The sequence below is a fragment of the Geotrypetes seraphini genome, chromosome 8 (assembly GCF_902459505.1).
Source record: "Geotrypetes seraphini chromosome 8, aGeoSer1.1, whole genome shotgun sequence".
Classification (NCBI taxonomy): domain Eukaryota; kingdom Metazoa; phylum Chordata; class Amphibia; order Gymnophiona; family Dermophiidae; genus Geotrypetes; species Geotrypetes seraphini.
Genome location: NC_047091.1, coordinates 36,041,304 through 36,068,040, shown reverse-complemented (window position 1 = coordinate 36,068,040; position 26,737 = coordinate 36,041,304). Strand labels below are relative to the sequence as shown.

Sequence of the window (26,737 nt, the reverse complement as noted above, 5' to 3'; positions counted from 1 at the left end):
CACCACCTCCCTAGCGGGTCCCCCTAGTCCGTTGAGGATTAGGTCAAGAGTGGCATCACCCCGTGTTGGTTCTGTGACCATCTGTTCCATGAAACAGTCCCTCGTAACCTCCAGGAATTCGGTCTCCCTCATGCAGTTTGAGTGCCCGATACTCCAATCTATTCCAGGGTAGTTGAAGTCCCCCATCACCACCACCCTTCCGCTTTTGCATATCTGCCTCAGTTCAGCCTCCAGGTCCTTGTCGATTTCTTCCGTTTGCCCAGGTGGGCGATAGTACAGACCCAATTTTATGTCTGCTCTAGTTCCTCCTGGTAGCTTAACCCAAAGTGATTCCAAATCATTCGCCCTTGCAGTTGTTTCCATCCTGGTTGAAGGTATGGAATCTTTTATATATAGCGCTATTCCTCCACCCTTTTTGTGTGACCTATCTCTCCTGTAGAGTTTGAAACCTGGTAAAGCCACATCCCATTTGTTGTCATCAGTCCACCACGTTTCTGTGACTCCAATTATGTCTAGGCCCTTGTTGCTGGCTAAGACTTCCAGCTCTCCCATTTTCGCCTTTAGGCTCCTAGCATTGGTGTATAGGCAAAGTAAGTCCCGGTTTTTCGCCTTTCGTGCTGTTTTTCCTCCAAAAAGCTCCCACTCAGTCCTGAGCCCTCTTTTACAGTGTCTTTGCTCAGTATCTTTGTCCCTGGTCCTCTGCATAGCGTCCTTAGGTCCTTTTTCCAAAAGTTCCCTCTCAATCCCGATCACTTTTTTACAATGTCCTTGCTCTATATCCATGGCCCTGGGCCCCTGTGTTGCATCCTTAGTTCCTTTTCCCAAAAGATCCCGCATAGCATCCTTAGGTCCTTTTTCCAAAAGTTCCCTCTCAGTCCCGATCAATTTTTTACAATGTCCTTGCTCTATGTCCATGGTCCTGGGCCCCTGTGTTTCATCCTTAGTTCCTTTTCCCAAAAGATCCCGCTCAATCCCCAGTCCTCTTTTACACTGTCCCTGCTCAGTATCCTTACTTGATACTTTTGTCCGATGTGTCAGATCGACTGTCAGCTTTCCCCTCTTCCTCAGTTTAAAGCCAAATCTATGGCGCTCTGGACGTTGCGTGCCAGCATCCTCATCCCAGTAGTGCTCAGGTGCAGTCCGTCTCTCCTGTAGAGCTTGTTCTTTCCCAGGAAAGTTGTCCAGTTCCGTACAAAAAGGAAACCCTCCTCTTCGCACCATCTCCTGAGCCAGCCGTTTATTGCTTGTAGTTCGCTCTGTCTCCTTGCGTCAGCTCTCGGTACTGGCAGGATCTCTGAGAAGGCTATCTTCCTTGTCCTCAGTTTCAGTTTCCTCCCCAGGATCCTGACCTGATCGGTTAGTGCAGTCCTGTTGTAGTCCCTCCTGCTGACGTCATTGGTTCCAACATGGATTACTACAGCTGTCTCCTCCGTCTCGGCCCCTTCCAGGATTCTCTCGATTCTGTCTGTGACGTCTTTCACTCTTGCCCCCGGGAGACATATCACTAGACGGTCCTCTCTCCCTCCAGCTATGTGACTGTCCACTCCTCTCAGGATTGAGTCTCCCACTACGACAGCAGATCTCCCCTTCCTCAACTGTCTCTCTGGTCTCAGGTCTGTGTCAGCGGTGCAGTCCTCTAGTCCCTCCTCCGGGTTCTGTCGGGTCTCCTCCTCATCTGCCTGTCCAGATTCTCCGCAAGGTCCTGCTCCCATGGCGTCTGGTGGATTTTGTCGTCCGTCTGTTTGTTCCCTCCTGATGTGCTTGTGGTCCTGTGCCTCCATCATCCTGCAGGCCTCCTCGATGAACTTCTCGAGTTCCCTTACTTGTTCTGTGATGTGGTCCTCTCTGGCGGTGTCCTCTGTTGCCCAGCAATGCTCCTCTATAGTGCAGAGTCCCTCCAGTTCCTGTACTCGAACCTGCAGTCATCCGACCTCCTTCTTCAGGCTATCCAGTTCCTGGCATCGACTGCATATGTACGCTCGCCTCCCGGAAGGGAGGTAGTCATACATATGACATTCGATGCAGTATACTGGGTAGCTCTGCTGGGCTCCTACTGCCTCCATTTCTGCTATCCTGTTCCTGTGTCCCACGGTGCACGCAGCTAGCTGAAAGAGTAGAGAGAAAGAAGAGTGAGAAGAGAAGAAAAGTACCTTAGTTAGATTTATAGCTGCTGGGTTGCCTGGGCTCCTTCTCAAGGCTCCTTTGCAAAGGCGCTCTCGCTAAGGCGAGCGCCTTTGCCGCTCGCCGCACGCCGTTGGCCCCCTTCTCTTAAAGGGGAGCCCGGGCTCCGACGCGACCTCTGACGCGGTGGGGGTGGGCGGAGCTACCTCTCGCCGCTACCCCGATCCAGTTATCTCCCCTCTGCTCTCCGGTCTGGTCTCCTCCCCTCTCCAACCTTGCCTCTCCTCTGCGCTGCCCCGGACTCCTCCGAATCAGCTCCTGCTTGTCTCAGCAGCCGCCGAGATCGCCTCGTGCTCTGGCCCCCCTTCTCTTAAAGGGGAGCCAGGGCTCCGATGCAACCTCTGACGCGGTGGGGGTGGGCGGAGCTACCTCTTGCCGCTACCCCGATCCAATTATCTCCCCTCTGCTCCCCGGTCTGGTCTCCTCCCCTCTCCAACCTTGCCTCTCCTCTGCGCTGCCCCGGACTCCTCCGAATCAGCTCCTGCTTGTCTCCTCCCCTCCCAGCAGCATCTCTCCTTCTCCCTCTCCAGTAGCAGCTGTCCCTTTTTTTCCTTGCCAAGCAGCTTCCCAGATTCATTTCCCTCCTCCCCTCCCAGCAGCATCTCTCCTCCCTCTCCAGTAGCAGCTGTCCCTTTTTTTCCTTGTCCAGCAGCTTCCCAGATTCATTTCCCTCCTCCCCTCCCAGAAGCATCTCTCCTTCTCCCTCTCCAGTAGCAGCTATCCCTTTTTTTCCCCTGCCCAGCAGCTTCCCAGACTCTGATAGTGGTTTTCTCCCCTCCCAGCAGCTCTTCTTACTTCCCAGCGCAGCGATTCACAAAGGCAGCCTCGGGTCCTTTGTTGGGTGGCGCCGCCTCTGAGGAAAGAGGAAGTTGCATCATCAGAGGCAGCCGTGACTCAGCAAAAGCCCCGAGGCTGCCTTCGTGAATCGCTGCGCTGGGAAGTAAAGGAGAGCTGCAGAGAGGGGAGAAAGCCACTGTCAGAGGCTCCCCAAGATCTCTCCGGCCCAGCGCACGCTTCACATGTTGATCTTGCCGGCCCTGCGCGGACCAGCAGGAAGTTGAAGTGAGTCAATCTTGCCGGCTCATTCAGTTTTTCAGTCCCTTTGAAGTTCTTTACATTCCTCAACTGTTCTAACTTTACCGGAGAGTTTTGTGTCGTCTGCAAATTTTATAATTTCGCACTTCGTCCCTGCTTACAGGTCATTAATAAATATATTGAACAGCAGCGGCCCCAGCACTGACCCTTGTGGGACGCCACTCGTGACCCCTTTCCAGTCAGATTAGTGACCTTTTACTCCTACCCTCTGTTTCCTTTTCGCCAGCCAGTTTCTGATCCCCTGTGTATGTCCCCTTCCACTCCGTGGTTCCACAGTTTCCTTAGTAGGCGCTTGTGAGGTACCTTGTCGAAGGCTTTCTGGAAGTCCAGGTATACTAAGTCTATGGGGTCACCTTTGTCCAATTGTTTTCTTATCCCCTCAAGAAGTGCAGTAGGTTCGTTTGACTTGATCTTCCATTACAGAAACCATGCTGGCTTGTTCTCATCAGCTTATTTTTTTCTATATGCCCATTGCTACTATCTTTGATTAATGTTTCAGCCATCTTCCCCAGAACTGAGGTTAAGCTGACCGGTCTATAATTCCCTGGGTGGCCTCTGGATCCTTTCTTGAAGATGGGTGTAACGTTCACTATCCTCCAGTCTTCCGGGATTACCACTGTTTTCAAGGATAGGTTACAAATCTGCTGTAGTAGCTCCGCTATTTCGTCTCTAAGCTCTTTTAGTATTCTCGGGTGGATTCCGTCTGGGCCCAGGGATTTGTCATATTTTTGTCTATCTATCTGTTTGAGTACGTCTTTGAGGCTTACCTCCATGCACGATAATTTTTCCTCTTGATCCCCCTTGAAGATTTTTTCCGGTTCCAGCACGTTGGATGTGTCCTCTATTGTGAATACCAACGAGAAGAACGTGTTTAATCTGTCCGCCACCTCCTTTTCCTCTTTTACCACTCCCTTCCTGTCTCTCTTATCCAGGGGATCTACTCCTCCCTCGCCGGTTGTTTCCCTTTCACATATCGAAAGAATAGTTTAAAATTCTGTGCCTCCTTGGCAAGTCTCTCTTCATACTCCTTTTTTGCTGCGGTGACATTCTTTTTGATGCTTCCTGTGCTCTTTCCAATTTTCCTCGGTTTTATCCTTCCACGTCCTGAAAGATTTTTTTTTTGTCTCCTATCACCTTTTTAACTTCATTGGTTAACCACGCTTTTGCTTGATTCTTTCTGCACCCTTTTCTGAACCTGGGTATATACAGGTTTTGCGCTTCGTTTACCGTGTCCTTGAATAGGGTCCAGGCTTGCTCCACTGTCTGTGCCTTTCTGGAGCTGTTCCTGAGTTTTCTTTTTACCATTTGTCTCATGGCATCGTAGTTCCCTTTCCTGAAGGTGAAAGCTGTTGCAATGGTTCTCCTCCCCTTTGGCCTACCTATTTCCGCTTTGAATTGGATCATGTTGTGATCACTGTTTCCTAATGGTCACACTACTTCCACATCTTCGGCAGATCCTCTCAGCCCATTGAGGATTAAATCCGGAGTAGTTGTCCCTCTCGTTGGTTCCTTGACAAGCTGTTCCAAGTAGCAGTCCCGTACAGCCTCTAGGAACTCCGATTCCTTTGAGCATTTTGAAACTCCATGGCTCCAGTCTATCCCGGGATAGTTGAAATCTCCCATAACTAAGGTATTTGCATTTTTACATTCTCGCCCGGCTCTCAGTTCTTCATCCTTTGGTTCTGTTTGCCCAGGTGGGCGGTAGTACAGTCCCACCTTTATCTCGGTTCCCTTTCTTCCTGGTATTTTAATCCATATTGATTCCAGTTGGTCATTTGTCGTTGCTGCGTCCACTCCAGTCCCTTACGTAAAGTGCTTTTCCTCCTCCTCTCTGATGTGTCCTGTCTCTTCGGTATAGCTTGTACCCTGGCAGTACTGTGTCCCATTTGTTTTCCTCGTTCCACCAAGTTTCCGTGATTGCTGTGATGTCTAAGTTCTCATCTTTGGCCATGATTTCTAGTTCCCCCATTTTGTTCTTCAGGCTTCTTGCATTAATGTTCATACAATATAAGTCTCTATATTTTTGTTTTTTAAAGACACCTTTGAAAATTAGCCATTTAGTTTTCCAACCAATTTTACTTTTTCTCTCTAATTTTATTGAAGTAATTTTTAACTTCCCTTTCCTTCTGTATCTCCCTTATATGTCTCTTTAACTTTTAAATAATTTGTAGTTCTTATCCCTCTCTTCCCTTATGTTCTTAGTTTTGTTACATTTGTCAATAGTCTTGTCAGACCTGATTTTTATTTATTGTATTGTTCCTCGCATTTTGTAATTTTATTATTATGTACATCGCTTAGAATTATGATTAAGCGATTAATCAAATCTCCATGAAACTTGACTTGACTTGAAACTTTTCTTGTTATTTTCCCATGTGTTTCATTGTTCTTTCTGTCCCCTTCTGCAGACTCTTTTTTTTTGTCTCTCTTGTCTTCCCCTTGTGGTACGTGATATGTTTCTGCTTTGTGTTTATTCCCTTCTTCTTGTTCCTTTTTGCCTTCCCTTTGTAGTAGACTCCTCCTATCCCCCTCTTGATTCGTCTGGCTCCATTGGTTTTTCGTTGCCTGATTGGTACTTTTTGTTGTTTTTTTGGTGTTTTTGGTGTCGTCCCAGCACTCTCCCTTCTCAGTATCCTTTCGGGATAATGTCTTCCGAATCATCAACACCTGGTCGACTGTCGGCTTTCCCCTTCCACTTAGTTTAAAGCTTGCTCTATTCCTCTCTTGACGTTGTTTGCTAGTATCAAAAGAACCGGAGGAAGCAGGTATCAAATTTATTTTCTATAAACACATCTAACATTGTATTGGAGGTGACTAGTTCTAATTTGTTATAGTTCCCGCTGTGCTCAGGTGTAGTCCATCTCTCCTGAAGAGCTTGTTCTTGCCCCAGAATGTTGTCCAGTTCCTCACGAAGTGGAATTCCTCTTCTTCACACCATCTCCTCATCCACGCATTTATTGATTGTAGTTCCGTCTGCCTCTTCACGTCAGCCCTCGGTACTGGTAGGATCTCCGAGAACGCTATCCTCCGAGTCCTCATCTTCAGCTTCCTTCCCAAGGTCTTGAACTATTCGGTGAGTGCCTTCCTGCTGTAGTCTCTCCTGTCGACATCATTTGTCCCAACGTGGACTATCACTGCCGTTTCTTCCGTCTCTGCTCCTTCCAGGATCCTTTCAATTCTGTCGATGATGTCCTTAGTTCTTACTCCTGGGAGACAGGTCACTAGCCGATCTTCTCTCCCTCCTGCTATGTGACTGACCACCTGTCTTAGGATCGAGTCTCCCACCAGGATTGCAGATTTCCCTTTTTTCAGTCTCCGCTGTGGTTGCAGATCAGTGTCCTTGGTGGTTCTCGTTTCCTCTTCCTCCTGCGAGTTTCCTCCATGGAATCCTTCTGCCTTGGTGTCAAATGGTTCGTGTCCTCCATTTTGTGGATCCTCCTTGTTCCTGTGCAGCTCGTGTTCTTGCTCTTCCACTCTCCTGTAGTCATCCTCGATGAACTTCTCATGTCCTCGATACTCTTCCACTCTCCTGTAGGCGTCCTCGATGAACTTCTCAAGGTCCCTGACTTGTTCCTCGATGTGGGTAACCGTCTGTCTGGAAGGGGTCTTCTGAGATATAGAGTCCCTCCAGTTCCCGGATCCTGTGCTTCAGATGGCTGACTTCACTCTTCAAGCTCTTCAGTTCCTGACATCGTCCGCACACATATGACTGTCTCCCTGAGACCTTCGCACCGCGGCTCCCTCCTTTTAAGGGGGAGTCCGGGGGTTGACGCCGCTGGTTACGCGGTGCAGGTGGGCAGAGCTAACTCTAGCCGCTACCCGCTCCTCGCTGCCGCTGACCCCTGCTTCCTCCGGTTCTTTTCCTCCTGCTACCACCTCCTTTCTCTTCCCATCTGCTTCACCTGCTTCCTCAGCCGCTGCCTGCACTTGCTACCTCCACGCGGCTGCTGAGACCTTAGCGCCGCGGCTCCCTCCTTTTAAGGGGGAGTCCAGGCGCTGACGCCGCTGGTGATGCGGTGTGGGTGGGCGGAACTAACTCTCGCCACTACCCGCTCCTCGCTGCCGCTAACCCCTGCTTCCTTCGGTTCTTTTCCTCCTGCTACCACCTCCTTTCTCCTCCTGTCTGCTTCACCTACTTCCTCAGCCACTGCCTGCACTTGCTACCTCCACGCAGCTGCTGAGACCTTAGCGCCGCGGCTCCCTCCTTTTAAGGGGGAGTCCGGGCGCTGACGCCGCTGGTGACGCGGTGCGGGTGGGCGGAGCTAACTCTCGCCGCTACCCACTCCTCGCTGCCGCTGACCCCTGCTTCCTCCGGTTCTTTTCCTCCTGATACCAGCTCCTATACTGATTCTGTTACCAATATACATTTCTTTGTAGTCCATCGGTGAAGAGGTATATTTTTATTGCTTTTCTAAAGCTGAGGAATACTTCAAGGGATCTGATCTGTGGGGGCAGTCTATTCCAGTGGCTCGGTATGAAGTAAGAGTAGGACTGTTGGTTTGCAGTCGAAGGGCATAACCATGGGGTATTTTGAGGCGTGTTTTGTCCCGGGCGCAGAAGGAGTGGTTTGGCTTGGCACATACAGAGGAAGCTTAGCTGTCATGTAGCCTTGCGCCAAGTCGTTTAAAGATTTGAACGCTAGCATCAGGACCTTGAAAACACAACATTTGTCTATGGGCAGCTAGTGAGCCGACGCTAGAGCCTGGAAGACAGGGTCGTAAGCACTGAGGTTTTTTAGAAGCCTGATCACCGTGTTCTGAATACGCTGGAGACATCATACATTCTTCACCATGAGACTGTTGAATAGCGCATTGCATAGAGTAGTTGGGAAAAGTCATGCAGAAGTAGTTCCTTATTTTCCTGAGTTGTCGCAGGTAGTAAAATGAGGAAGATACCACCTGATAGATATGGTCGGAAAGTGACAGGTTGCAATTAAGGAGTATTCCTAGGCTGTGCATTTAGTCGAGTCCCAGCGCAGCGAGGGATGGGCAAGGACACAACGATCTTTGTGGATCCAAAGGAGTTCTGTCTTCACTTTTTCTTTTCCACATACACATGCAGGTTTACTTGCAATTTATTTTCTATAAACACATCTAACATTGTATTGGAGGTGACTAGTTCTAATTTGTTGATGGACATCCAGTTTTTGATTTCCAAGAGGCAAGTTAGGAGTTTTGCAATCTGGATGTCATCCGCGAAAGAGTGACTCTGTATTTTATATTTGCAGGCTATGTCTAAGACAGGTTGAATATTAGGGGGGATACAGCACTCTGTGGAACACCGTATTTGATCAGTTTTGATAGCACGTCATTGAGCAAAACACTTTGGGATCTGTTCAAGTAAGAGGAGAACCATCGTAGCGCAATGTCTCGGATTCCGATTTCAGAGAGCCGCTCAATGAGGAGAGGATGGTCAAAAGTGTCGAAGGCCATGCTGAGATCCAGGAGCACCGGAAGGACATTATTACCCTTGTCCATGAGTTTCCAGCAATCATCGATGATGTTGAGAAAGGCAGTTTCAGTACTGTGGAATTTCCTGCTAACAGCTTCCAACAATTATAAAAATCATTTAAAGGAAAGGAACTCCATAAAAATAAAGTCTACAGTTAAAGACCATTCATACAAGATAATCATTAATTTAAAAAAAAAAAAAAACAACATGCTCTCATGCCTTCAAGGTTGTATCCACACCTGCCAGTCAAATAGTTGTATCCACACCTTCCAGCCATATAGTTGTTCTGAAGAATGTCCTCAGCAAAAGCTTGTTGGGAAAATAAGAATTTCAACAGTTTTAAAGGCTTTAAAATTGATTTCCAGTCTCAAAATAACTAGGGAGTTAGTTCCATAGACTGGGGGTAACAGAAGACTATTTCTAGTAGACTCCCATTTGTTTCTAGTTATGGATGGTATGACTAATACTAATATAAAGGAATTAAGGGTATGTGTTTAGTTGAAATGTAATTGGGAAGAAGTGAAAGAAAGGATGTTTTAGAAGAATGGGTATCCCTGATGTGGTTTTGGAGTGTGGAAGTTCTTGTGGTTTGAGATTGGGATGAGATCTCTCTAGGTGTATATTTATGGGGTGGGGAGGTAATGATGGTAGGGGTATGTGACTGTTTGGAAAAAATGGTCTTTATTTAATTAAGTATTTAAAAATTTACACAATCTAATATAATAAAGCCCTTCGCGCGCATGCGCACTCCCACCTGTGTGCTCCCGTTTTCCGTGTAACTGTAGGGCACCACAGGTAGGAGTGCGCATGTGCGCGAATCCCCCGAGGTGGCTGTTGGCTGCTGCGGCTGAAGGCTGCCGCGGCTGCAGGCTCGGCGGCGGGTTGGACAAACGTACCCGGAGCCGGAAACAAAATGCCGAGGTCATCTTGCTGTGGGAGGGGTGGATGGGAGGGTCAATGGGGTCGGCTGCACAGTGGCGGGGGGGGAAGATGGAAACAGGCTGATCACCGGTTCTACTGCACAGGGGGGATGGGAGGGAGGGAGGGAAATAATAATGCCGGGTTCTACTGTACAGGGGGAATGGAAGGGGGGTAGAAATTTAAAGATGCTGCTCATTGGGTCTACTACACAGGGGGATGGGAGGGAGGCAGGCAGGCAGGCAAGCTGGCTTCGGGGGTGGGGTTGGGTCAAAGTCTGGAAAGCAGTGAGGGGGGACATAGGAAGGAGGCACTGGGGGGCACTAAGGACATAGGAAGGGGCACTGAGGGCACTAAGGACACAGGACAGAGGCACTGGGGGCACTAAGGACAAGGGAAGGAGGCACTGGGGGCACTTAGGACATGGGAAGGAGGCACTGGGGGTACTATGGCCACAGGAAGGGGGCACTTAGGACATGGGAAGGAGGCACTGGGGGCACTAAGGACATAGGAAGGGGTACTAAGGACATGGGAAGGAAGAACTGGGGTACTAAGGACATAGGAGGCACTGAGGGCACTAAGGACATAGGATGGGACAGTATGGACGTAGGAAGGGGGCCACTGAGAGACAGGCAAGCATGGCACAACAGAGAAATAGAGGGGGCCAGGGAAACAGAGACAAAAAGAAAGATAGGGGGCCTGGGAGAGACACAGACAAAAAGAATGACAGACAGACAGCGTCCAAGGAGAAAGAGACAAAGTTTTAAAAAAAAACCCCAAAATAGGCATCTACTCTAGCACCCATTAATGTAACGGGCTAAAATACTAGTTTAAGAAATAAATACTGACATGAACATTAAAAGAAAAAGATGTGTATCTTGTATCAAATTATATTAAATATCATGTCATTGTAAATTCAAGAAAAAGGAAGGAGAGAGCTTGAAATATAAAGATAATGGGAAAAATGGTCTTTTCATTCATTCTTTATATTTCTGTTACTTGTTTGTGACCAGGGCCAGTATTAGACATGCGAGACCCAGGGCAGAAATTAGGAAGGCTCCCCCCAAATTCCTCTCCTCCCTTCTCCCTCCCCCAATTTCTCCACTGCCACACATAACTTTAAATGACTTCTCCACACACAAAAATACAGACAAATTAAAAATATGAACCCCAAAACTGAATTGGGAACTCCAAGAAGTTAAACTTGGCAAGTACTGGAGAAATAAAAATAGAAATATACTTACGAGTATTTTTGTATTGGACACCATTAGTGCCATAACCACAAGGCTGTCCCCCTTCCCAGACACACACACACACTTTGGGCTTAGGCTCCCCCCCAAAAAAAAATTAACCATCTCCTTTTCTGTGGCTGGTAGAGATCTTCAAGCCTCGCCACCTGATGACTACCTCCTCTTCTTCAGGTCCAGCGACCAGAACTCTCCAAACTCTACAGCTGGCAGCTGTATTCTGGAGCAGCTGCCACCCACTTCCCCTCCTCACCCCCACCCTACACACACATGGCTATCAAGCATGCATAGTTATGGGGGGGGACACTCCTTCCATTTGCAAAACTTGGAGGAGTTCTGGCTATTAGACTTCGGTTGACAGGGCTTGGGGAAACAAGTAAAAAAGCCTTTCTCAGCTTGCCAGTCAACCATCAATGACTATGATGAGACCAGCAGGACATCAAGCAGAGATGGAAAGAATACACAGAGGAATTATACATCAGCACCAGCACTGACTATTCTGAAAAGTGAAGTGGATTGGGCTTTGATGCAGCTGCCAAAGCACCTGGATGGAATCCCTGCAAAGCCACTCAAACTAGTTCCAAGAACCACACTGACAGCACTATGCCAGAAGATCTGGAGAGCCTGCACATGGCCAAAGAACTGGAAAAAAAAATCACTTTTTATCCCACTGCTGAAGAAAGGTGACAATTGCTTCTAAAGAGGTGCTTGGGCAACATCCTTGATCAAGAACTTCCTGATTCCCAAGCTGGATTCCATAAGGGCAGAAGGACTTGTGATCACATTGCAAAATTGAGGTGCTTCATTGATTATACCAAGGCTTTTGATTGTGTTGAGCATGACAAGTTTTGGAAAGTACTGAGTGCGGTAAGAGTGCCTGCACATCTGATCAGGTTAATCAAATCGCTCTACTATAATCAAGAAGCTACAGTGTGAACCAGGTATAGAGATACAGAATGGTTCAAGATCAAAAAGGGTACAAGAAAAGGATGCATCCTCTCTTCTTTTCAACCTCTATGCAGAAGTAATCATGAGGAAGCTGGACTTAGATGAATCAAGTCTTGGGTTGAAAATAAGCAGAAGAACCATCAGCAATCTGAGATACACAGATGATGCTAGCCTGCTGGCTGAGAAGGACCTCAAGAAGTTGATTCTGAAGCTGAAAGAAGAAAGCAAGAAGTTGGAACGTATAGAAGACCAAAAGTTGGAACATCAAGAAGACCAAAATCATGACTACCTCCAACAAGAAAGTCCTCATAGAAATCAACAATGAAGAAATAGAAGTGGATGACAGCTTTGTTTTCCTTGGGTCCCTCATTGATCAAAGTGGCAGCTTGACAGCATTGATCAAGCATCGATTAGCACTGGAGCATGCAGCCATTGTGAAAGTGCAAGGACGTCTCAGTCACCATCAAACAAAGACTGATCACTGCCATTATGTTTCCAGTCGAGACATATGGCTACGAGACATGGACACTCACAAAAGCAAATAGAAGAAAATTAAACGCCTTTGAGCTGTGGTGCTGGAGAAGACTTCTACGAATCCCATAGACAGCTAGGATCACCAACAAAGATGTTTTTGATCATATAAACCTAGAGTTGTCCCTGGAAGGCAAGATTACCAGACAAACTGACCTATTTTGGGCATGTGATGAGGGTGAATTCACTAGAAAAGGGGGTGCTACTTAGAATTGTCAGTGGTATAAGGAGGCAGGAGAGACCAAAGGCCTCTTGGCTGGATACCATCAAGAATGATACGGAAATGAACATCCAGCAATTGAAAGAAGCCGTGGAAAACAGGGAAGCATGGCAAGGACTGGCCTACAGAGTATCCAAGGGTTGGACACTATCCTCCTCTCATTTTCTTGCTACCCCCTTTTGACCTATCCCACCTAGTTCCACCATTTCCAGTATCCCCTCCCTCTCTCCATTCATAGCCCACCCCTTACCCCTCCCCTGATTGCCTGACATCACCCTGCTTTTTTGCCTTCACTCCCTAGCATCATCCTTTCTGCCCACCCATGAGTCCATCTCTTTTCCTCCTCTATCCCCATTTTCCATGGTCCCTATCATTTCCGTTCTTCCCCCCACCACCAGAAACAGCATCTCTTTCTCTTTCCTTCGTCCATCCATTTATTCAGCATCTCTCCTTCCCTTCTACCCCCAGATCCAACATTTTTCCTCTTCCCTCCCTCCCTTCTATCACCAAGTTCAGCATCTCTCATCAAGCCTCTTTCCCCACCACTCCCAGGTTCACCATCTGCCCTTCCACATAGCATTTCTCCCTCCCCTACCAACCCCAGATTACCATCTTTTTCTTCCCAACTGCTCTTCCATCCATTATCTCTCTCTATATCTCTTCTCTGCCTCCATCCCATTGTCTACCATCTCTGTCTCCTGTTTCTGGGCCCATCATTTCTACCTCTTCCCCTTGTTCTACTTTTAAAAACAGCTGCTCCAGGAGGGCCTCCATCCAAGTCCTTCCTTATCTTTTAAAATGCATTTTTGATTCACAGGATGTTGCCAGCATGGCAGCAATTCTCTAATTCTGCCCGTGGCCTCCTCAGTGCTCTCCCTCTATCACTGGCGCAACTTCCTGTGGACTGTGGCAGAGGGACAATGCTAAGAAGACCGCAGGCATACAGGCAACCCACTGCAAATCAAAAATGTATTTTAAAAGGTGGACTAGAAGCATGAGGGAGGCTTCAGACTAGTTTGGGAGAAGAGGAAAACGGAGGCACCTTGGAGCTGTGGGGACCAGAGCAGCTGCCCTGTATGTGACTGTTAGTAAAGAGACATTTGTAGTAATGATATGCTTATGTTTGAGACACAAAGTTACTGCCTCTGAGCAATTCTCTCTCTTTCTCTTGCAGTATATTTGGATCTTCCTACATTAAGGCTGTTGTGGAAATGCCTTTGCATCTTTGTGCTCTCCTCCCACATCACCGATCTGGAAGAGAGGGAGAATCCTCCTAAATATTTAAGTGTGAGCCAGAATCCTAATATTTTTGAGCCACATTACTTTGCACTCCTAGAGCAATCATCCCCTCCCTATGTCCAGACATCACTTTTCTTGGATTGTGCAGCTGGAGAAGGATGCTGAAAACAACATGATTTAAAGCGTTATGTGCAACAACAATTCTTGCAGCCAGCCCTGTTGACCTCTTCTAATGTGAATGAAAATGGGAGCAATCTGCAGTATCAGAATGCTGGATATTTCTTAGTGACTGTTTATTTCTCCAGAGAACTCTGTTCTTGTTCTTCAGTGGCTCCCTTTTGTACTGCTTAATCCAGTTCCATCTTCCAGAGTATGCAGAGTATACAGTTCCTTCTTCCCGAGAAATGAACTGTAGTCTTGAGCTGCGAGATCTAGCATCTGATCCTTTGTGGCTGGGATGAATATCTGGTATAACATCATCCCATCATCATCAACATCATAAGTCGGTTGCAAGCTGGAGATTCAGCCATCAACTCAGGACAGTAATTAGTAACAAAAGTGATCACTGATCCCTTGTACCCACATTGAACTAACAAGTGATGTGCGGATCTCTTCTACAGTGCTCATCCTGCTCAGATGTGGGAGTGAGCATGCAAGCTGCTATGGGATTTGATGCCACATTGGTCTAGTTCAATTATCTCTGTCCTTGCTGCTACTCTTTCCCTGACCCCCAAAGTACTATGTGAGAAATACTGTTTTTAAATTCAGGTTTTCTATTTCCCTAGCCTCAGTTATTCCTCTGTTTTGATATTCCTCTTGTATACCATCCATACACTGGATACAGAACTACAGACCTGTATCCATTTAAAACTTTTTTTCAGCTGAAATAAATACAGTTCAGTATACTGATATGCAGATGGGGTATCTAAGCACACAGCTTGCACACAGTGTGTCTCTAAGGTGTATGCTTTTATAGGACTACCCTGGAGAATGATGCTTTAAAGAAGTCAGCCCAGGCTCTAGATTTCCGAGTTATGATCTTCATCTTATTATTGATCTAAGATTGATATTCTATTGGAAAACATATCCTACTGAGAAGTTACAGTACAGTTTCATCCTTAAGTTGCAGGTAAAAGATACTGAAGAGGTACAAAACAAGTGTGCCCTATTTGCAGGTGAGGATAGAGGTCCAACATTATGTGCAAGATTGTGGTATTGAGGAAGGAGCAAAGACATGGTCCTCTGAGCAAGTGGGAGATAATGAGAATTTAGGGGGTAATTCTGTACAGGTTGCCTAAAGTTAAGCACCAGGATGATGCACACTAAGCACGAAGTCTGTATCGGCAATTACACATGTAAGTCTGCTGTTGCGTGTCTAATTTTAGGCATAAGCTTAATGGCTAGTGTAAATGCTTGCGCCTAATTGCTTTCAGTTAGGCATATCACTGATTGTATTCTATAAGCTGTGTGCATAAGTGCATGCCCATGCCCTTCCCAGGTTCATGCCTCCCCCTTCCCTCTACCTGGTTGCAATTGTGTGCTCAATCTGTAGAATACAAATTAAGGGTAGTTACATGTTTAAGTGCAAATTAGCACTAATTATCCAATTATTGGTTGTTAATGCCCATTAGCAGCTAATTTAACAATTAAGTTACACATATGACATTGTGCACACAAGTTTATAGAATTAGGGGGATTACTGCACAAGCCCTCTACCCACATTGAACCATTCCTTTTTGTAGTGAGGGAATGGGCTTTTCTATATGGAATGGTAAAAAGATTACTAATGATTTTCTGCTGAAGAGATGGGCATTTTCTGGCCCTTGGGTAGATTCTGTCCCTGCAGGGTTACCACAGCTCTGCTTCAATGTTTCACTTTAGAATAGATTTTATTCTGAGTGGATACATCTCACTGATGTGTTCTCTACTTTCTGTGGATTTCACCCTCAGCCCTCTCACTCCAGTATCCCAAACATCAAAAATGTAAAATAATAAAATTAAAAACTCATAAGATTTCACTGGGCTTCAGACTCAAAAAGCAAATATGCACTTGGCTGCCCTGACAGGCAAGAGTGCTAGTAAAACACCAGCAATAAAGTTCCTATCAGTTTCAATATGGCACCCGACTTATTTCCTTTCCCTACATATATGGTATCAGTTTTTTCTATTGTAGAATGACCACTGTGCACACATATATGTATATGCACTAATATACCCCCTCATTAAGGGCCTCTTTTACGATGCCATTTAGCGCGGGCTGCTGCGGTAACGGCCCTGAAGCCCATAGAGATTTAAAGGGCTTCGGGGCTGTTGCTGCGCGGCTTTGTAAAACAGGCCCTAAATGTCTGTAAGCTATCCCGATAGGGTGTTGTACTGTTAACTTGTTTATACAAATATATATAACCTTCCTATAGATACCCTCTTCCTCAGAGGTATCCAAAAATGCTTCTGGATGCTAAAGGATGAAGATGCATTCTACAAGGTGATATGTGGGGGGGGGGGGTAAGGGGTGAGGGGAAGGGGTTAATCATCTTTGCCTCTTCTTTTAGAATTCTAGCAGCAGAAGTTGTTTTATGTTGGAAGGGCTTGTCAAGGGTTAAAGGACCTTATACTTAAAATGACAGCCTAGAAGGAGTTGTATTTATTTGTTACATTTATAGCTTTCATGGTCTTTCCACTATGAATTACAATTATAAATGATCAGTGAACCAACCTTGCCTTTAGGATGTTGAAAAGGAGTCAAAGACTTTAAAAAATGTTTAAGTGCAATAAATCTATCAGGGAGTTGCAAATGCACTGCATTGTTTGGCTAGAGCCCAAGAAAAAAGGAGGAAACATCCCAGAACACTAAGCCTCAGACAGAGGCAATCTCTTCTCTTTCCAGACATTCACCAAAAGAAGACTTTACATTGCATATTTTATGTTGTTATATCAAGAATATTTGAAATTGATTCTCTTCCTGTGCTACTCCCATTCTTCTGGTGCCTGTGTTTTCAGAATAGTGTAGAATGGAGGAGGACACAGAGTAAACCAGATTGCAGTAAAGTGCCTCAAATCCAGCCCACAAGTGCAGCAAGCTGGTTTTATTTCTCTGTTAATTTAGTTCAATTTATGAACCATTCTTACTGCACAAATTCAGTGATTTACAAAATCACATAAAATGTAAACATGACAAAACTCCAAAAGATCCACTCTTCTCAAGAGCAAACAGCTTCCCAATTATATCCCTATCTCTCTCTCTAAACCTAGTCCCATAACCAATTATTTTTTTACTGTATCCACAATGAATTAGCATCCGCTATAATAATTCCCTTAGCGTGCATACGCACTTCAAACCTGGTGGCTCTGTGCGTCCGTAGCTCCGTGGCTGACAGAGAAATTGTATTGTAAAGCAGAGAAGGTGGTAAAGCGTGTGTGACGTGCGTAACGTGCGCGCACATTCGATTTTGCTGTGAGTGGCGGTTTACTTTACACAGCAGCGGTTATTCTGTGCTGGTTGCCGTTTCCAACACAACGCATGATAATTGACATCCCCCCTAACATCCCTAATATTCTCCTGACATCCCAGACCTCCCCCAACATCCCCCTGACATCTACACACACACACACACACACAGAAGGACAGGGGGCCAAACAGACTGGACATTGACAGACTGACAGAAAAGGTGGCAGTGAAAGACACACACAGAAGGACAGGGGTCCAGGGAGAGAGATTGAAAGAAAAAAAAAAAAAAAACCCAGACATCAGACCAGGAGAGAGAGACACACACAGAAAAAAGGCAGACAGACAGCGGCCAAGAAAACAGCGGCCAAGGAGACAGACAGACAGCGGCCAAGGAGAGAGAGAGAGACAGAAAGACAGACAGACAGCGGCCAACCAGAGATAGAGACAGAAAGACAGACAGCGGCCAAGGAGAGAGAGAGAGAGAGAAACACACATAGCAGCCAACGAAAGAGAGAGAAAGAGACTGAAAGACAGACAGACAGACAGTGGTCAAGGAGAGACATAGAAAGAAAGGCATACAGACAGCGGCCAAAGAGAGAGAGACAGAAAGAAAGACAGACAGACACATCTATTCTAGCACCCGATAATGTAACAGGCTTAAAGACTAGTGAAATATATTTATGAGAGCCATTTTTAAAGTAAGAATCATTTGCATATATTAACAACCCAAGTAAGCACTTTGGACTGGAACATTGTCGGGAACATGTCTAGACTAATCATCAGCTAATTGAAGTATATGGTGAAGTATATGGTGAACAAACATGCACGATGAAGCACCGAAACTTCTGTAACACTTCTGTGTTTCAAGCAACATGAGGACACGCGTTATCATGCAGCAGACACATTTCCTTAGTGAGCAGACCTCACCATCGGTTCTGTATAACTCTCTGTAACTTTTTTCAGGTTTTGCAGTACCTTTGTGCATTTATGGATTCTCCTTAAGGCAGAAAATCATTCACGAGAATGCCTTTCTGGTCCTAAAACACTGTTGAAGTTTCCAGTTCCAGTGATTAACGGTGCACATTTGTTCTCTGTTCGTTAAACCAGTGTTGTTCAACTTTTTGACACCTATGGACCGGCAGAAATAAAATAATTATTTTGTTGACCGGCGGTTGAAGAACACTGGGCTAAGTCGTGGGCCATACCCCGCCCATCTCCACCCAATCTCTGCCTTCAGACCCCACCCCCATAATAGTACTAATTGTAACACCATTTTTTCCATTCATTTTTCATATATACACACACACACACAATATAATCTTATTAACAACACATTATGATTAACCACAAAATTAAACTACACAAAGCACACTGTATGCTTCTCAACATTCATTCCTACCAGAACACAGAAAACCCCTATGCAAATACGGGACATAAAACTAAAAGTACTAATATATACAAACAAACCCTAAGATGCAAGACTCTGCAAGCAGTACAACCCCAGAGAAAAAGAAACAAATGCATTTCTTCCTGAACAGTGCAAAATACAGACAGCAAATGTAAATTCTCAAAATTGACACAATTCAATCACTAAATTTAAAAGTAAAATCATTCCCCCTACTTTTTTGTTGTCTCCCTCCCTCCATGCTGTGCTTTGGCCTGCTTCCGCCTGGCCATTTTATGCCACCCCTGATGTTATCTTTGTGCCAGCTCCCTCTTCCTCAGTGCTCCAGTACAGAAAGCCATGGGCAGCGGCTCCTCGCATGCATCCCACACCTCATCTGGAAGCCTTCCCTCTGACATTGCGACATCAAAGAGAAGGCTTCCTGTTCAGGTGCAGGACGCGCGTAGGAGCCGCTGCCTGCAGCTTTGTGCATTGCAGCACTGAGGAAGAGGGAGCTGGCCCAAAGATTACACTGCATCAGTCGCACTGCAGACCGAGCCCGATGCACGTGCCAGCCGTGCAGACTGGCAGGAAATTTCTGCAGACCAGTGGTTGAGGAACACTGTGTTAAACAACCAACACCATTTCCATACATTTGCCTCATTCATTACACCTTCACCATACACTTCAATTAGCTGTCGATGAATTTCAGCTGGTCGAATGTTAAAATGTTTAAAAAACAAATCACTGATCATACCTCATAATTGGAGGTCTTGATGATAGACATGGTTAATGAAATACTGCTGTGAAATTACATCTGCTACACTGAAAAGCTTGGCACTATTAGGCAGGTTTACAGACAAGTCTAGACATGTTCCAGTCCAAAGCATCTACTTAGGTTTTTAATAAATGCAAACGATTCTTACTTTAAAAATGGCCTTGTATATCTATTGAAAACACCGTATATGCAAACTTATTTATTCATTGTGGTTATCCAGAAAATATGACTGGCTGCGATCAAGGGAACAGATTTGGGAGCCTGTGAGAATCAAAAAAGGTAAAGCAGTACATATGGGGGTTAATTTTATAACATGGTATCTTTTTGAAAAATCCAAAAGGGTGCCTCTTTTATAAAGGCAATACTAAACTAAACTAAGTCTTAAGTTTATATACCGCATCTTCTCCACAGATGTGGAGCTCAGCACGGTTTACAAGAACTTAAATATAGGAAGAGAAGAAAAAGGTTTACATGAATTTAAAGTATGGGAAGAGAAAAAAGGTTGGGGTTGCATACGGGGGGGAAGGGAGAATTACATTTTTGTGAAAAGCCAAGTTTTCAGGTGCTTATGGAATAATTGGATGGAGCCCAGGTTCTGCAGCGGGATAGTAAGACCATTCCAAAGCCCTGTGATTTTGAAGAGGAGGGACTTTCCCAGTTTACCCGCATAGAGAATACCATGAAGAGAGGGGAAGGATAATTTATGTCTTTGGGCGGGTCTGGTGGAGTCGGGACTCGAGGAGTTATAAGAGAGTGGGATAAGGGGAGGGAGGATGCCATGAATGATCTTAAAAGCCAGGCAGGTGCATTTGAAATGGATTCTGGAAATCACTGGGAGCCAGTGAAGTTTGGCCAGGAGTGGGGAGACATGGTCAGATTTGCGTTTTGCGAAGATCAACTTGGCCACAGTATTCTGGATTAGCTGGAGTCTTTGAAGACTTTTTTTTGTTAGACTTAAGTAAATGGCATTGCAGTAGTCTAGTTTGGAGAAGATGATAGATTGGACAAGGATGGCAAAATGTAGGCCAATACAGGTACCCAGAGCCAGCCCCAGTAGTACACAAATACTCTCATACAAATTTATATCTGTTCCGAAGTTGTAACATTTTATAAAATACATACCTTGCAGCTCTTCCCAAATATACCTATGCACAATTTTACAAACCCTTTTCTACATTCAGAATATGATTTATGTGCAAAAAATACTTAATAAAATTACCCCATATATGTATGCAAAATTTCTTTGTGGGCCAGTAATTAAAGTGAGCAAAATATTCCCATGATACTAAAAAAAAAAATTAACTTGGGAGTTGGGAGCTCATTTTACAATCTTTTTAATATAGTTTTACACATCTATATTGACATCATGGAGTGGGAGCAGGGCCAGTTTTAGCCATGCTGGGGCCCAGGGCAGACATTGAGGGGCCCACCCCAATCCCCTCTCCTTGCCCCACCCTGATCTCCCTACCTGCTGTTACTATACCACACACAAAACAACTTTAAGAAAAGACAAGATGGTAAAAAATGCCCCTTGAAAGTTAGACGCAAAGCAATTTAAGTGCACTGTTACACATGTAATTGCCAATTACTGGTATCAATCATGTGCATAAGACTATCCTATAAACTGCACCATAAAAACATCAGGAAATGCATACATTTTCTAGCCCAAAGAAACTCACTTAATGTTTTCAACATCCATAACTTATTGAGCTGAAGTATGTCGTAAAACACTAACCACCCAATATTTAAGCCCATGCAACCAGCAGGAACAGCTCCTAGCAAGTTAAATGGCACTTAACCAGCATTATTCAGCAGGAGATAGTTATCTCCCACTGAATATTGAAGGGCTCAACAAAGTTTCTTAGGATCAAGGAGCCAGCCTCAAAATCCAGCACACCCATAACTCTCTACATCTTCCCAGCATGCATGCAACCATAAATCTGTCAACCACCACCCCATATACCCTTCCTGTGACATACACACCCAGCCCCTCCCCAGTAGCTGTCTCCCAGTGAGGACTCCTTCATACTGAATTCTCTTCAGCTTTTTATCTTCTCTACCTGCACTTACTTCCCCAGCTCCCTCCAGTAGTTTCCACCAGAGAAATGGAAATGGAAGATATCAGAGATACAAATTTCCCAAAGTGGACATGGTTCAATTGATAAAATATTTTTTCTACCTTTTGTAGTCTGAGCATTTTATTTTTCCATTTGATTTGTTCTGTGTCTCTTCTACTTTGCTCTGTTTTTCCTGCCTTTCCAGAGTCTCCTGTTTACTCAACATGTCTCCTCTCCATGTCTGCATCCATCTACACTTCAGGTCCTTATCTGTCCTCCCCTCATTGTCCCTATTCCTGTCTTCCCCCCACGTTCATCATCTGCTCTTTTAGTGTCCCTATCTTCCCCTTCTTGGCAGGTCCAGCACATATCTCTCCAGTAGCACTCTTGCCCCAAGACCAACACATCTCTATTTCATCTCCCATGCTCTTCTCTTCCGTCTCCCCTGCAGCCGCTGGACTAAGCTGGGCTGGGCAGCTCTCAACAACAGCGGAGCTGCCCTGAAGAATGTAGAGATTCAAAAGGTTGGCCCTAACTCCCTCCCTCCCTCTCTCTCTCTATGCTATTTTTCCAGTCCTCCCGCCATGCTGTTTCTCCAGCCCCTCCCCTTCCTCCTCTGATGCTTCTTCCCCTCATGACCTTTCTAGCTCCCAACTACCCCACCTACCTCCTCCCTGGCTGCTGTAATTCAATGTTTGGGCAGCCAGCAGCAACAACAAAGTCAACCTTCTGCCTCTGGCCTGCCCTAAAAGCCACCTCCATACAGGAACAGGAAGTTGCTGCAGAGAGGCAACTTCCAGGGTATGCCGGCAGCAGGGTCACTTCATTGCTGCTGTTGACTGCCCAAAGACTGGATTAAAGTGGCCGGGGAGGAGGTAGGTAGTCAGGAGAGTCAGCTAAACCTAGACTTCCCCATTTAAAAAAAAAGTCTGGATACCTGGACGTATAATAACAGGACTATGGGGCCCCCTGGAACTGGGACCCAGGGCAGTTGCCTTGTTTGCCCTCCCCTGAGTGGAAGAAAGGTCAAAGTACCGCATACTAAAATCACGTATCTAGAACTGTAGAAACTAAGATGATGTACAGCGAGACCCTTGAAAGCTACAATGTTATCAGCAAAACTGGTGTGTCCAGGATTAAGATGGGCATTCAAAGCTAGGAATTAGCCAGAATGCCAGTTGGGTTCCCAAGCCTGAGGATTTGTTGAGAGACCAGTTGGGTCCCCCATACAAATGTCCAGTGCTTAAGTCCATAGCATGAACTTGCATTAAGTAGATCCTACTCAAACTGATGTGGAGCCCCTTCTGATAAGTAGGGTGGACCCATATTCACAAGCTTTCAGGAGCCAGAAATGTTTGGGAGCAATAGTTTACCTAATCTTCCTTTAAATGAATGTGTGTCCCAGTACTTCGATATTTAAGAATTAATATATTTTATTTCTGTTGATTTAGATTCAGAGGCTTGTGCCAGGCCAGTACCTGTTTTGTTCTGAATCCTAGAGAACTATTGGTGTGTGTTTTATTGCCTTTAAGGGTTTATTGTAATATTCTTCATTGGAATAAAGGGTTTCTTAATTTAATGCAAAAATTCTGCTTGTCATTTATTTTTCACAAACAGAAAGTTACCAGTAAAACATCTGCATTTGTTAATGATACTATTTGATTGTGCTTCTGTTACATACACTGGAGTCTGTACATTAGCTGTTTGAGTCCCAGGAAACTGAAGAATGGTATTTACATTAAGTTTTTGAACTCCTCCCTTTCTGCAGCTCCCCCTTCAGTTTTTCCTTCTGCAAGCAAACTCAGGTATGTTCTGACCTGCTCTACTTCATTTTATTATTTGGGGGTATTTTTGCCGTCAGTTTTCAACCTTTCTGCTTGACTTCGGTGCTCACTTGGGCTTACTCTGCTGGAGAAAGGACACAGTCCCACATGGGTAGACTACTGCTTCAAGGCCAATCTCATGGAGTACCTGCGAAGCCAGCCTGCTTGATGCCCCTTCTGGATCTCAAGGTTCGTTCCTCTGGGAGCTTGCTCACCTGCTGATTTAATCAGAGGCTTGAGCGCAGGCTGTGAGGCCCCTGATACCCTCAGGGTATCAGGCTGTGAAGCTTTTCCCTCCAATGCAATGTGTGGATTTTAAGAGGTAGGAGTCCATAGTCAGGATCTCTCACCCAACCAGCAGCCCGAATATCTCCATTAGAGGACTTGTAATAACTATTTGAATCATAAATCCTTTCCCTGCAGGCAGACTGCTGGAAACTGACAGAAGTCACAGTGAGTGCTCTCATTATTCCCTATGGAGAAAATTAGGGTGGGATCTGAAAAAGTCAGATTCGAGGGTTTCTGTGGATAGAGTCAGGTTCCTCCACCTCCAAAACCCCTAAATTGCTAGTTTGGGTTTTTTAGTTAAGCTCCAATAGGCCGTTCTTGGTGCAAATTTTCTGGCAGCAGCCATTTGGGATTTTCAGCAATCTTTTTCAAAAGTGTCTCGTTTTACCCTCAATTCATACATTTTCTGCACAGATTTTCCGGCTGAGGAGTGGCTGTGTTCCACATTCTGCGGGGCAAGCCACGTTCCGCAGGGCAAGCCCTGTTCCGTCTGGCTCAGCCTCTCTTCAGTAACTCCCAGAAGGCCCAAAATATGCAACAAGGGTATAAAACGTAAGTAAATGGAGGCAGATTTATTTATTTGGTTTTATAGCCCATTCTTCCAGAAGAGCTCAGAATGGATTACAGAGTTAACATGCACAATAAATAATAAGATACAGAGTTACATACTTGATACATCCATTGGTGTTTTGTTACAGTTGGTGTTTAATATATGGTGCAAAAAGAAATCAAGGTCTATATGCAAGGGATAAGGTATGTAAAGGAAAATTTGTTCCACAGCGTTACTCCTCTGATGGAAATAGCAGAAGCTCTCGTATTCCCATAATGCACTTATGAGAAGTCCATCAATGACAATCGTATCACACCTTCAGACCGCAAAGTTCTGAGCAGTCGATAGATTGCCATAATTCACCGTCTCCTGAAACCAACATCTATAGGCTCTTCTCCTAGAACAGTAACATTCCGTGATTACTATGTTACGACCACACTAAATAATTAAAAGGAACAAGCAAAAAAATTGCAAAAGCATGAAATTCATCAGCATTATACTCAATAGTAAGATCTATAACTGCAACCAATAAGCACAATTCAGTTATAGATAACCACCCCATCACCCAAGATCTCACTAAATATTTCATAGAAAAAATACAAAAAATCAGATTACAACTACTACCAAATATGTCCTCCAACAACAACTTCATAATAAACAATCAAACCAGCATGTCGTTCTTTTCCCTTCCATCACTGACAGATATTCAATGTATAAATATAAAAGGCTCCAGTTCAGATATAATTCCACTATTCCTGTTAAAGCGATATTTTTCAATTTTTGGAACCCACATTCACAAGCTTACTAACAAATAGTTTAACATCAGGAATACTACCCAAATCATGGAAAAAATCAACAGTTTGTGTTATCATCAAAGATTGCAAGGCAAAGGCATCAGAGAAATCCAACTATCATCCGATAGCTAATATTTCACTGGACCTAGCAGCAACATTCGACACAATAGATCAAGATTTTCTATTACAAAGACTTTGATCAATAGGAATTGCTGAGCAAGTGCTTGATTAGTTCAAATCTTACTTCTCTGACTGCTCCTCCAAAGTAATCATCAATAAGACCTCTTCCAACCACTACCCTAATGAATACGGAATACCACAATGGTCTATTCTATCCCACTTTTATTTAACATCATTTTGGCTCCACTTCTGACACTCCAACAATCGATCGGTTTCACAACGTACATGTATGCTGACTACATTCATTAGATCCCAGTGACCCAAATGATACACTCAATATCAATCATAAAGTGGAAAAAATAGGCAACTGGTTAAGTGAAAAAATGCTGGCATTAAATATTTCAAGGCAGAATCTCTTTAAAAACTCTCATCTGTCTCAATTCTACACCATTCCAACTTCCAACCATAAAACTTCTATGCGTCATCCTTGACAGTAAACTAACATATCAGCAGCAAATCAATGCTGTTGTACAAAAGAGTTTTTATAGATTATGCATGATACATTCCCTCACAAAACTTCTTGAACATCCTCATTAAATATCTTGGTACATTCCCTTGTTATTTCTCAGCTTGACTATTGCAATGCATTATACAAAGGAATCACACAAAAAGAGCTTAGACAACTGCAAATAGTACAAAATACTGCAATAAAACTTATCACAAATGCTAGGAAATTCGATCATGTAACACCACTTCTGTTTAAGGCCCACTGACTCTCCATTTCACATCGAGTTACATATACAATTTTGCTTCTATCCTTCAAAGCACATACTACAAACTCCCCATAATTTATTGACAGACTTTTAATTCCTCATGCTAGAACCCTTCATTCTAACACCCATCTTTGATATGACACATTAACACGATTTGTTCAACCATTTTCTCAGTAACCACCCTTATACTTTGGAATTCTATGTCCACCCAACTACGTGAAGAAGCGATATTGGATCGATTTAAATAAAAGTTAAAAGCATTCCTATTTAAAGATGCCTTCAATCTTTATTCTCTTTCTCTAAACCTTTATTTTAGCCCGTTACATTTGTTACAATAATGGGTGCCACCCTGACCCCATCCATGCCCCATCTCTACCATGCCCGGATCCTGCCTCCCACTGATCCCAGTCCCACCACCTCACCTTTCACCATTTCCTTAGTCCACTGTACCCTTTTGACCCTCATCAATCCTCAAATGTATTTATCACCCTTTCAGTCCCAGCTTCATTCCTATCTATCCTTCCATTGCCTCCAAGGCCATTATCTTTGCCTTTTTTACCCTTTCTCTTGTACCCCACCCCAGGACCAATTTCGCTGTCATCTGTCCCTTGCCCCTTCCCACAGTACTGCAACTGTCCCCCCTCCCCTTTCCAACATCTGCCACTTTAACCCTCTTCACCCAACTGCACCCCAACACCACCAATTCACCACCACCAATTGCACCAATGCACCACCACCACCAATGCACCAATTCAAACCCAACCCCAAATGGTATCCTCAGACCACTCTCGCTAGCTCCTGACTCCCCCACCTACCTCCTCCCCAGCCACTGCACTGAATCTTTGGGCAGGCTTGCAGCGGCTTGCCCCAAAAGCTACAAAAAAACTCCTTGAATATT

The 26,737-nt window shown here is 44.9% G+C and overlaps 1 protein-coding gene across 3 annotated transcripts in view; it reads left to right on the top strand.

Moving 5' to 3' along the window:
- The window catches only part of PPP1R37 (protein phosphatase 1 regulatory subunit 37), a 712,503-nt gene extending 696,197 nt beyond the window's left edge, over positions 1-16,306 (top strand). For all 3 annotated transcript variants that reach the window (XR_004540288.1, XM_033954028.1, XM_033954027.1), the window contains one exon: positions 13,763-16,306. The gene's annotated coding sequence lies outside the window, so the exon portion shown is untranslated. The remainder of the gene's footprint in view (positions 1-13,762) is intronic.
- The last annotated feature ends 10,431 nt before the right edge of the window (positions 16,307-26,737 follow it).